The sequence below is a fragment of the Ostrea edulis genome, chromosome 2 (assembly GCF_947568905.1).
Source record: "Ostrea edulis chromosome 2, xbOstEdul1.1, whole genome shotgun sequence".
Taxonomy (NCBI): Eukaryota; Metazoa; Mollusca; class Bivalvia; order Ostreida; family Ostreidae; genus Ostrea; species Ostrea edulis.
The window spans coordinates 107,231,492-107,244,121 of record NC_079165.1 but is presented as its reverse complement, the minus strand read 5'-3'; the positions used below and the strand labels follow the sequence as shown (position 1 = coordinate 107,244,121).

The 12,630-nt window shown below is 35.4% G+C and overlaps 2 long non-coding RNA genes across 2 annotated transcripts; both read left to right on the top strand.

Annotated features, from left to right (window-relative positions):
* The first annotated feature begins 4,317 nt into the window (after nt 1-4,317).
* Nucleotides 4,318-7,140, top strand: LOC130052044 (uncharacterized). Its single transcript, XR_008800394.1, has 2 exons — nt 4,318-4,451; nt 6,863-7,140. It is a non-coding gene; the product is annotated as an uncharacterized LOC130052044 (long non-coding RNA).
* A 4,523-nt stretch (nt 7,141-11,663) lies between these two features.
* Nucleotides 11,664-12,276, top strand: LOC125678629 (uncharacterized). The gene is made up of 2 exons (XR_007371570.2): nt 11,664-11,987; nt 12,112-12,276. It is a non-coding gene; the product is annotated as an uncharacterized LOC125678629 (long non-coding RNA).
* The last annotated feature ends 354 nt before the right edge of the window (nt 12,277-12,630 follow it).

The following is a 12,630-nucleotide window of genomic DNA, read 5'->3' as shown; positions in this document are numbered from 1 at the left end:
GTAACCCTGGATATCATTTTCAATGTCGCCATTCGTCACAAGATAGAGACTTAAGGAAATTCGAAATACATAACCCTACGAAATGGTTACAAAGGAAATATAGAGAGACATTACATGATATTCATACATCTATGAGATCTGCTGATAAATGAAATAAAGAATAAATAAACCAATTTGACCAAATTTATTGAGTTTTCTTTACAGCTATCCTTCCATCAGATAAAACTGGAAACATTACATGGATAAGGTATATTAATAAGAAGATAAATAGGTTGTACGTATTATTCATTCAAGATATATAAAGAGTGACGTTTTTCCTATAATATGCACAGTGATTGACTTTGAAAATTCGTAAAAATTATACGATGTTGTGCTAATCAATCAGAATATGTGATTCACGATATTGGGTTACCAGTTAATGTTTTAAAATCAAATTTATATTTACACGTTCCGATATTTGTCAGAGAAGAAATTCCGTGCTCCAGTGTTTGTTGATTTTGTCACGAGAAATACACGTGGCTTATCGCAAGTGATTGTACGAGAAATTTGCTGGGTTTTATGGGAAACAAAAACATTGCATAGAAATAAAATTGTATAATGATGACTACTGTACATTAATAAGTTAGTAGTATCCTTAGTTTTGTTTTCCACTTGTCATCAGGTAAACATCTTTGTTCTTTGAATTGAACGGTAAGAAAATTCAAATCAAACAGTAAAGAGCATGGTATTTACATATGATGTTGAAACGAAATTTTGATTTCACAAACTAAAACCTATTACCCACAGCCACTCCCTGTTCTGATATTAATGTTCTATTATTATCTATATCAACATTTATAATAACAAATGAAGATAACGAACAATGATCAATCTCATAAATCCTATAAAGAATACAAAATTAAGAGAAGGTCAAACACCAATCCATTATATTAGCAAAGGTGGGAATGGGTTTCTAGGAGGAGTAAATACCCCTGTTGATCGGTCGCACCCGCCGTAAACCCCTATCTCTTTTGTATTGCTTGTAGGAGTTATGAGATTGATCACTGTTCGTTATCTTCACCTTTCATATAGAGTTAACGCTTTGAAAATGTGTGTGTTTTCGTAATTTTTCAGTAAAACGCAATTGTTTTCTGAAGTCATAGTTGATGCCATGGATACTTGCTTAGAAAAGGATGTCCAATGAACAATAATCAATATCATAATCCTATAGAGAATGCAAAATCAAGAGTACATGCATCTCCAAGAGTTTGGTAATGATATCATTTTTTGCTATGAGTATGCAGACATTGCTTGCAATATACCCCAGACTAAATAAGATAAGTTTTAAAGATTACAATTTTAAAATCTGGTCTTGCCTCTCAGCACGTCACTATCTCTACCCAAGAAGGACAAAGGCTATAGTATTTGCAATATTCTCCCTTACTCGAAAGGATGTAAATAATTTTGGTGAAGTAGACCATACATTTTCTGACCAGTGAACGGTTACAGGGAGGAACAGGTCACCTGACTGACCAGTGAACGGTTACAGGGAGGAACAGGTCACCTGACTGACCAGTGAACGGTTACAGAGAGGAACAGGTCACCTGACTGAGTCAGATGACCTCTGACCAGTGAACGGTTACAGAGAGGAACAGGTCACCTGACTGACCAGTGAACGGTTACAGGGAGGAACAGGTCACCTGACTGAGTCAGATGACCTAAAATGAAATTGGATAAAAATGCAATATAGTCTTGCCCTGGTTTTGTACGTCAACCTATATCAAGAGTAAATCGAATCTACACATGGTCAACTGGTTATGGTGAATAACGACGCAATGTCACTGCAAATATCTGTACCAAAACAATAAACATATTCATATACAAATATATATGCATTCGGGAAATTACTAATCATCTTTCGTCATTCTCGGAAAATGAAAGGGTGAAGATAACGAACAATGATCAATCTTATACATGTAACTCCTATAAGGAAAACAATAAGAGTTGAGCGAACACGAATCCCTGGATATATCAGACGTGGTGCCTAGGAGGAGTAAGCATCCACTGTGAACCGGTCACACCCGCCATGAGCCCTATATCTTGATCAGGTAAACAGAGTAATCCGTAGTCAAAATCAGTATGTAAAGAACTGCCTAACAATTGGTTTAAAATACGTCAGACAGCATTTGGTCCAATGAAAGGTTGTATTGGCAAACTAGATCTTTTTAACGACCCTAATCTATTCACATCTTGCATGATATTCTTATAAACGGAACAATCTAGTAAAGGGAAAAGGAACTAGGCGTCATTGGAAATTTTAGGAAGGTTTCCATATCCTTGTCTAATTTCACCTTCGTCCGATCCCTCTTTCAAGTGTGAGTTAAATTATTAAAGTTTGAACCATTTTTATTCCACTTTCTTGTTTGATAATGTTCGTAAGGGTTTTTTCAGAGATCGCGATTTCAATATTGGCTCCCGTCACCACTCTAAAATATTGTAAATTCAACGCTGTCCTCTTTCGTAAAATTCGTCATAATATATCCATTTAATTCATCTTTATCACATCAAGACCACTTTATATTCAAATATCGAATTAAAATTCTACAGGCTATTTACCGCATTGCAATCGCCATGGGAAAGGATTTATTTCGATTTCCCTTGTGGTAATAAAATCTAATTTTGATCAATATGAATCGCTCGACTGGTCGACCTGTCACCTACTGATTGACCCTGGATTACCTTTGTTAAGCTTTTGGATTCGGTAAAATATGATTTATATTTTGACATGTAATGGGTCACAATATACGTACCAGACGACAACCATCTGCTATAGAATCGTCTGCATAGAAAATTAATGAAAATGAATATTATTCGTTGAGGAAATATATCTCAAAATGTCTACATTATCTGGGCTATGCAGTCTTCCAATGTTGGAAAAGTACTATTTAAAAAATTTCGGATCTCAACATCTCAAGATTTTCCATGGAGAGTTCCTAAATGATATTCATTCTTGTAAATATCAATTGCACATTATTAATATAAATATCAATTGCACATTGATATATAAGTATATCGGTTGAACATCAGGCAGAGACTAAGTCTGCACAATGTAGTGTAATGACCCCAACGGTGTGTGCACATGTTTTGTTGTCTTTGAAATTCCTTTATTGCCACCAACATGTAGTTTTGAGGAAGGGTAACCATATTCCCAATATGACGAATGCATTGGTTGTAATGCAGAGCGAAATTCCCCTACATATTCCTTTTAAATTCCGGCACTTTAACAAGAATTATCTATCCTTTATGATAGTAATATGAAATGAATAATTCATTTCACAATCTAACATCATTTGAAATTTTAATTCTAGTAATAAATAAAAAATTGGCCAGTCCCAGGATTTTCCAAGGACATTCATGCTTGTAAAATATTAATCGTTTACTGTCCATGTGTCTTGCTGTCGGTAGAAAATATACACGGGATGCGCTAAATATCATTTTTCACAACCAAATGTTTTTTTGAAGACAGTCAAGTTCAAAAGTAGATCATACTTTATACGTCCGTCTATCTAGATCATACTTTATACGTCCCTCTATCTAAATCATACTTTATACGTCCCTCTATCTAGATCATACTTTATACGTCCCTCTATCTAGATCATGCTTTATACGTCCCTCTATCTAAATCATACTTTATACGTCCCTCTATCTAGATCATACTTTATACGTCCCTCTATCTAAATCATACTTTATACGTCCCTCTATCTAGATCATACTTTATACGTCCCTCTATCTAGATCATACTTTATACGTCCCTCTATCTAGATCATACTTTATACGTCCCTCTATCTAAATCATACTATATACGTCCCAATATCTAAATCATACTTTATACGTCCCTCTATCTAGATCATACTTTATACGTCCCTCTATCTAAATCATACTTTATACGTCCCTCTATCTAAATCATACTTTATACGTCCCTCTATCTAAATCATATTTTATACGTCCCTCTATCTAAATCATACTTTATACGTCCCTCTATCTAAATCATACTTTATACGTCCCTCTATCTAGATCATGCTTTATACGTCCCTCTAACTAAATCATACTTTATACGTCCCTCTATCTAAATCATACTTTATACGTCCCTCTATCTAAATCATACTTTATACGTCCCTCTATCGCAGATATGTTGATAACTCGGGACATAGAGAAAATTAACTCGGTGTATATTGTAATAGAAATAACCAACATGATTTTGAACTATGACCCATAATTACTTAGCTGAATAATTTCGAAATGACAAATGATTTATATCACATCTGTCTTGAAAAGAAAAGGCTTTTTCGTACTTACTACAGCAATCAACATGAAGGTAGCAGACATTTTCCTTCTGTACGCCATGTTTTCAATCCTCACACTAGCCGTATGTTCTAAATACAACAGACGACACACTTCGGCAGACGCACAGGGTAAGTCCTCTTGATTTTTGTATTTCTGATTGAATTATTCTTACCTAATTCCCGAGATCTATGGGCAGATGTTCTATTATATATACAAAGCACTAGAATGACCAACGACACGAACAACTAGATTGTCAAATTTTCGGGATGACCCGTCCCTTCTTCAGGACAAACTTTTTTTTTCGTTTGTCCTGAAGAAGTTCCGAAAATTTGACAATCTAGTGCTTTGTATAATTTTTTGTATTTGATCTTGTATCCATGTTGTGGATCCGACACTTTGAGGTATCGGATGTTGTTGGAACTTTAGTGCTTATATATATATATATATATATATATATATATATATATTATATATATATATATATATATATATATATATATATATATATATATATCGCATTCATTCTTTTTTAAAATTCATATTGTTTGCAGCCAACAACCGACACCATATTGATAATGAAAGAAGAATATTAATGGATAATTAAACATGCAAAATATAAATCTGGTTGTTGCATGCAAAAGTATTAGTTTTTGCTAAAGTTTATTCATAATTTATTTCAAATCAACAGATTCCGCTAAACAGCTCATCTTTAGCGTATATTCATAACGTCATAATAAAATATTACGTCATTTTCATGTAAGTGGGATTAGAAGAACATCCTAGTTGTGTAAATAAAAAGAATAATTAAGCATAGTATGAAAGTTAAAAAGATCAAAATAATCTCGGCGGTATATAGCCAATAACGTCCCTTGTCCTTTATTTTGGTAAAATTGGGTTTTAATATTTCTTAATGGTAATGGTTTTGTTGGGGAAGAAAGAAAATTTGAACCTGATTTTAGAAAATAAAAATATTTGATTGTTGATATCTTGAAAATTAAAAATCTGTGATGTTTTGATTATTTAATTAACAGTTACATAAAAAATTCCGAGCTCTAATATAGATAATTTCAGTCATTAGAAAAGATGGATTTATTTTTGCGAAATTGGTTTTTTAAAATATTTTTTAAATAGTTATGGTTTTATTGCGGAAGAAAGAAAATTTGAACTTGATTTTAGAAAATAATAAATTTTAGATACATTATATCATGATATTTTCAATTTTAAAAAATCTGTTACTTACGACGGCGTATTCGTGCCAATTTACCTAGCAGAAAAAATAAAAATAAATCGTTTCTACGATTTATTAAATCGTAGAAACGATTTAAAAAGTCCTTACTACGATTTAGAAAGTCGTTTCTACGATTTATGAAATTGTAGAAACGATTTAAAAAGTTGTTTCTACGATTTATTAAATCGTTTCTACGATTTAGAAAGTCGTTTCTACGATTTAGATGAGGTGATAATTGCACATATCAAAAGTATTAATTGAACATGTGATCGTTATTTTAGATTGTACCATGCTTTGATCATAAATACCTGTATATATAAGTATAATAACTGTGAAAAAGAAAACAATACTTCTTGCTAGATACAAAGATTTGTTTAATATCGTTTTAAAAACGCCATTCTCTTCGTAAAATCATGCATAGAATTAAGAATGTCCGTTTTCGGTTTTGGCATTTAAAACACAGTACTAGATTTACCGCTTTTGGGTATGCTGCATCTCCAGTTTAAGTATTTATACCTATTAATATTGTTTGTTTTTTTTATTTTATGAATCAATTTGGACATAAAGATTGTTCCCAAGAAATATGAAGTTATTCTGTTAGCCGGTTTTAATATAATCTATAAAACATCGCAATCCGGGACAATCGGGAGTCGGCAGTACTAGATTTACCGCCCACCGTAAGCAATCGGTTATGAAGGTCAAAGTAATTAAAAGGCTGATTGTAAATAGAATTGAAAAGAAAACAATGTGTTCAAAAATGGTCATAATACCACTGTTAGGGACAAGATCAGACGAGTAGGTCTAGATGAAGCTTAAAATCTAGTAAGGGTTTAGCCCGTATTCATCCTGGTGAAGTCAGTAGGTTTGTTGATACCATGCGGTTTAAATGACTTCGACCTATGCATCCTGAATTTTTCCTTCTGCTTTCTTTCGGTATCTGACCAACTAGGGCCATGATCAATAACCACTACTGTCATGTCCTCCCATCGGTGGTTATTGCCATTGAAATATGTTGCTACTGGCAAATCTTTTTTTGGTTCTGATGGAGGACCGGTGGTTGTTGACCCGTCTGCGAAGGTCTGTTGTTTCTCCTATGTACTGCTTCTGGCAGACATCGCAACTGATGAGATAGATGCAGTTATTGGTTTGGCAGGAAAAGTAATGTAATTACAAGCAGATGTATCATGTACCCTAGCGGTGCATTTTATCTCAATTATTAATGACGTGAGCTTTGAATCAAAGTCTACAATAACTGTATGATGATAACAAAAACCAATTCATATTTAAGATGTGATTTTTTTTTCTCTTTAGGTCGAGGAGTTGTAATACAGTCTGGTAGGAATGTTAGACCGCCCGATGATGTATGGTGTGCTTTCTGTCGAGGGAGACACGGAAAGAGCCTAATATGCTATATGTACTGTACACAATAAGGCAAACTCTGATTACATACTTCCATGGCGTGGTTAGACAATATGATAAATATATTGAAATGACAGCATAGAAGTGACTGATGCAAGGAATGTAAAATTGTTTATAAATCAATCAATAAAAGTATAAAATGAAATATTATACAGTATATGTCAAACAATTGTAGTTATTAATTTACATCAACATAATTTCAAGTGACGGGATAATACTGACTGTATCTATTTTGATTTCATGGTAAAATAATAACCATATCTTATACACATTGTATCTTATACATATCTTATACATGTATTTATTTGTATATGTTTTGTCTTGTTTCATAAATAAAAATCTTGACCAAAAAAAATTGATAAAATGAAATATTAGTGTCAGGCAAAACATGTTCAGTAAGGTCACTTAACTATACGTGGAGACAAAAATGGAGGAGATATTTAAGAAATAAATTTCAACTTTGAAAATACATGAGGGCATGATCCCATGCCACCAGCATACTTCATGGCGTGTAGTATTGCTGTTCATACCTTCATGGCGTGTAGTATTGCTGTTCATACCTTCATGGCGTGTAGTATTGCTGTTCATACCTTCATGGCGTGTAGTATTGATGTTCATACCTTCATGGCGTGTAGTATTGCTGTTCATACCTTCATGGCGTGTAGTATTGCTGTTCATACCTTCATGGCGTGTAGTATTGCTGTTCATACCTTCATGGCGTGTAGTATTGCTGTTCATACCTTCATGGCGTGTAGTATTGCTGTTCATACCTTCATGGCGTGTAGTATTGCTGTTCATACCTTCATGACGTGTAGTATTGCTGTTCATACCTTCATGACGTGTAGTATTGCTGTTCATACCTTCATGGCGTGTAGTATTGCTGTTCATACCTTCATGGCGTGTAGTATTGATGTTCATACCTTCATGGCGTGTAGTATTGATGTTCATACCTTCATGGCGTGTAGTATTGCTGTTCATACCTTCATGGCGTGTAGTATTGCTGTTCATACCTTCATGACGTGTAGTATTGCTGTTCATACCTTCATGACGTGTAGTATTGCTGTTCATACCTTCATGGCGTGTAGTATTGCTGTTCATACCTTCATGACGTGTAGTATTGCTGTTCATACCTTCATGACGTGTAGTATTGCTGTTCATACCTTCATGACGTGTAGTATTGCTGTTCATACCTTCATGGCGTGTAGTATTGCTGTTCATACCTTCATGACGTGTAGTATTGCTGTTCATACCTTCATGACGTGTAGTATTGCTGTTCATACCTTCATGGCGTGTAGTATTGCTGTTCATACCTTCATGCATTTTCAAACTTGAAATTTTATTTTTCATATACACATTTTACTTTTATTTCTGTCGGAATATCCCAAGCCGTTAAAATAGTCGTACTATATTTATCAAAATGCATGGCACATTTGGGAGGAAAAGGCTATCATCTCAATTGGACTTTGATGGATGCCTCTGTCAGACTATTTTGTATATAGAACTATCATTCTTGTCTTTAAAGTTTTACATAGTCTAACCCCCGATTATTTAGATGTTTTTCAGTATGTTCATGAAATTAGCAGTAGATCTACCAGATTAAGTCAAAGTAATTCATTATATATCCAGAGAGCAAAGACACAATATTTTAGAAGATCTTTTACAATTTACGGTTCGCAGTTATGGAATGATATGCCAGAATTTTTAAAATATTACCCAACATTAGAAACTTTTAAATCCGCTTATCTTGGAAATTTTTTTCATTCGGGAAATTAAAACCATATAGATTTGTTTTTGATTATTTTTAGTTTTATTCTTATTTATTTATTTGGTTTTATTTTCAGTTTTAAATATGTACATAGCCGACATGTATGTATACAACATACCTTCATATACTATTTTATATTGTATCTGTATAATACTGCTGTCTGTATATATGTTTTCAGGACCACAATGTAAACTAGTTTTAAACTAATTGTGCTATCCTGTTTAAATAAAGGACATTATTATTATTATTAAGGCAAAGCACTGAAAATGTACATATTACGACAGAAATGTGTAGCAAATTCAGCCATGTGTCGAGATTACCTGGAGATAAAGATTGATTGATTGCGTCTTGCTTAACGTCTCGCTCGAGAATTTTTCACTCATATGGAGACGTCACCAAGACCGGTGAAGGGCTTCAAATTTAGGCCTATGCTTGGCGCTTACGGCCATTGATCAGTGAGAGTTCTTTAGCGTGCCACACCTACTGTGACACGGGTCATCCGTTTTTAAGGTCATCTCCGAGGACCCGTGACATTCAGACCTGATGCCGGGCATTTAGCGATGGAACTGTCACTACCCATTTTAACGACTTAGGTCATTCGCGGTCGGGATTTGAACCCCGGCCTTCCGCATGCGGGGCGAACTCTCTAACCTCTCGGCCACCGCGGCGGTACCTGGCGATAAAGACATCACAAATGGTACCGAAACGATATCCTAGTTTCAGCGTAAAGAATACAACGAGGCGTAAAGTGTTGGTTGTATAGGTTTCCTGCACCTGTATATGATGTTTATATCTCTCAGCTGTCTTGATACACAAGAGCTTGTTCTTCACATAATCAGTTTTTAGATCGAGACAGGCTACTGACAAATAAGTTGGTGTTACAGGGATTTCAACAGCCTCGTTTAAAGTCAGCATTTCGCAAATTCTATTGTCGTTATAATGATCTAGTTTGCCAATACATTTTATCATTGGGTCAAATACTGTTTGACGTGTTTCACACCGATTGTTAGGTCGTTCTTAGCACACTGAATTTGACTACGGATTACTCCTTTTACCGATCAAGGCATATGGCTCACGAAGATCGGGGGGGGGGGGGGGGGGGTATTGTTTTCGTCTTGTCTGTCATTCTGTAAATCTGTAATTCTGTCATTCATTCTGTCATCCTGTCAGAAACTTTAACCTTGCTAGTAACTTTTGAACAGTAAGCGCTAGAGCTTTGATATTTCACTTGAGTATTCCTTGTGACAAGACCTTTCCCAGTGGCGGATCCAGGAATTTTATAACGGGGGGGGGGGGGGCGCAGTAGAAGGCTGGGGTTGCCTTGAAGCTTTGCACTGATGGGGGTGCAGGAGGCGAAGCCCCCGGAAGCTAACGAAATTGTGCCAATAAGAAATTGGGTTCTTTTTCATTTAGATAATGAACATATAACGTCTACATACGTATATTTTGCTCTTTTGTGGGCGTTTGTAAATTTTTTTTTTGGTAATGAATAAAACATAATTGCAGACTTTAACTCAAATAACTCAAAAAAAAATAATTCAAACGGGAGGGCGCGCGCCCGGCGCTGGATCCGCCTTTGTTTCCGTGGGTACTAAACCTTTTGACCTTGGCATTTGACCTACTTTTTTAAAAAATTGACATTGGTCATAACTTCTAAATGGTAGATATTAGAGCTTTCATATTGCACATGAGTATTTCTTGTGACAGGGTCTTTCTACTGGTACCAAGATATTTGTCCTTGTGACCTTGGTCATCTTCGGAATTGGCCATCATCGGGGGCATTTGTGTTTCACAAACACACCTTGTTAATATACATTATTGTTAACCTCAAAGTGAACATAACCGACTATTTCAATTTTGTTTGAACAAAAACTATTTCGGACTAGATAATTGTATCATGTGGTTTCCCTTGCTTTCCTAATAGAAGATAAAGTCGGCGGAGGTTAAACAATGGCGGACAGAGAAGAATGATTTATTCTCAAAGACAGTATCCCTATGTAAAGCCGTCACACTGTATGACCCACATGTTTGACAAATTGTAATTCTGTTTCTTAGAAGAAGACATACAACTCATTCTTGTATATTCAGTTGTAAAGCTTTGATTTTCCATTGTTTTGCAATTGGTTTACAATTACAATGCACGAGGGTGCCGCCATACTTTTTTTCATACAAGCGTTCTCTGGCGCTAGTATCTACGATGGAGTTGAGGGAGGGGCTTAATTCACAAATTCAATTTCTGCGTTGAACTTCAGGACGGATGGTGATGTGAATTGTGTAACAAGCCAAACCAATTCCCCTACTAAACGTGGATTCATGAGTTCGTTTAATCATATTGCTTTAGAATCCAAATAATAGCTCAATCGTAGGGGGCTCGCATGCCTATATTATGTTCCATCATATCTTCATGCTTGAATGTTTGTTACGTCTGAGAAAATGGCAATGGCGCCTGATTCCGAATTATGTTTAATGTGTAATGTGTTTCCGCCGGAAACAGTATTGTAACCTCGTTACTTTGTAATGGTTTATTGAATTTCGTTGTATGGTTCGAAAATACGGAAACAGAGGATGGACAGCAAAGGGTTTTATTGCTCTTTTAATAATCCAATATCCACCCCCACCCCACCCCCTACCCCCTTACCGAGGTTTAAACCAGTGCTAAAGTCAAGGTAAGAAATTAAATGTTTTATGTGTAGATGTGTACTAGTATAATTAGTATGGTTTTTTTTTTCATATTTGCTACACCAGTAAGTAACACACGTACAACACCTGCTATTCTGTTTGTTAAAACATTCTTGATGCATGTGATGATACGGCCTGTGAAAGGCATATATCTGAGTTAATTTCATTTATCTTGCTGAAATATTAATTATAAAACTGTTTTCCTCAATTGTTGTAATTTCACAACATTTTATGGTTCAGTTCAGAAGTTGATTTAATTAGAAGCGATGACGAAGAGACACTACTCACATTAAAAATAAAATGGAGTTGAATTGATAAGCAGAAGAATGCAAGAGGGTGTAAATACCTCAAAACGATAAAAAGAGTGGAAAAATCGAGGATCAGAGGACCAGTCAACTAAGCAACATCCTGTCGAAATTCGGAACGCGTGTGTGCAATAGAAGAATATGCTTTTAAAGACAGTGATATTTTCCCTCGTGATTTCGTTCTGTTGTATATATGGATGGTATATCCCAGGTATTTGGCGGCCTCAGTCCGAGTATAGGAACGTTATTTCTCAGCAGGTAGACGAAGGTATGCATTTCCCCCAAATATTTCATCAAATGACAATTATTTAAAGTATCGTATAAGTTAATATTAAAAATACAGATACATAATGTGTTTTACTTGTTACAAATAAAGACGTTTGTTACTTTAGAAGACGCGGGTTCCTACACCACGGTCTCCAGTCAGCTGTCAGACATAATGTGTGGGTATTGTCTCCAGTACACGGAGGAACGATGCTCAAGGTTCTGTCAGTGAAGAATCAAATTACCCAACACTACTATTGTACAGATGTTGTAATAAACTCTTACAATGACAAGCAACTCTTGCGGTTATTGATAGAATTTTACTTCCTAATTTCGTTTTAAACACAACATGTACCGGTCACGGTAGCTCAGTGGTACAGCGTTCGCTTCATAATCAGGAGATCGTGAGTTCGAGCCCAGCTAGAGTGATGGCCGCGTCAAACCTTAGACATTAAAATAGGTAGTGATTGCTCATTCGCCAAACGTTCGGCATTTCGAAGAAAGGTGAAAATAAAAAATAACGACATTCGTTATTTTTACTATAAGCAATACAAAATAGAGAGTTGGGTAAACACGGAACCCTGAACACACAAGAGGTGGGTTCAGGAGCCTAGGAGAAATAAACATCCCCTGTCGACCGGTCACAC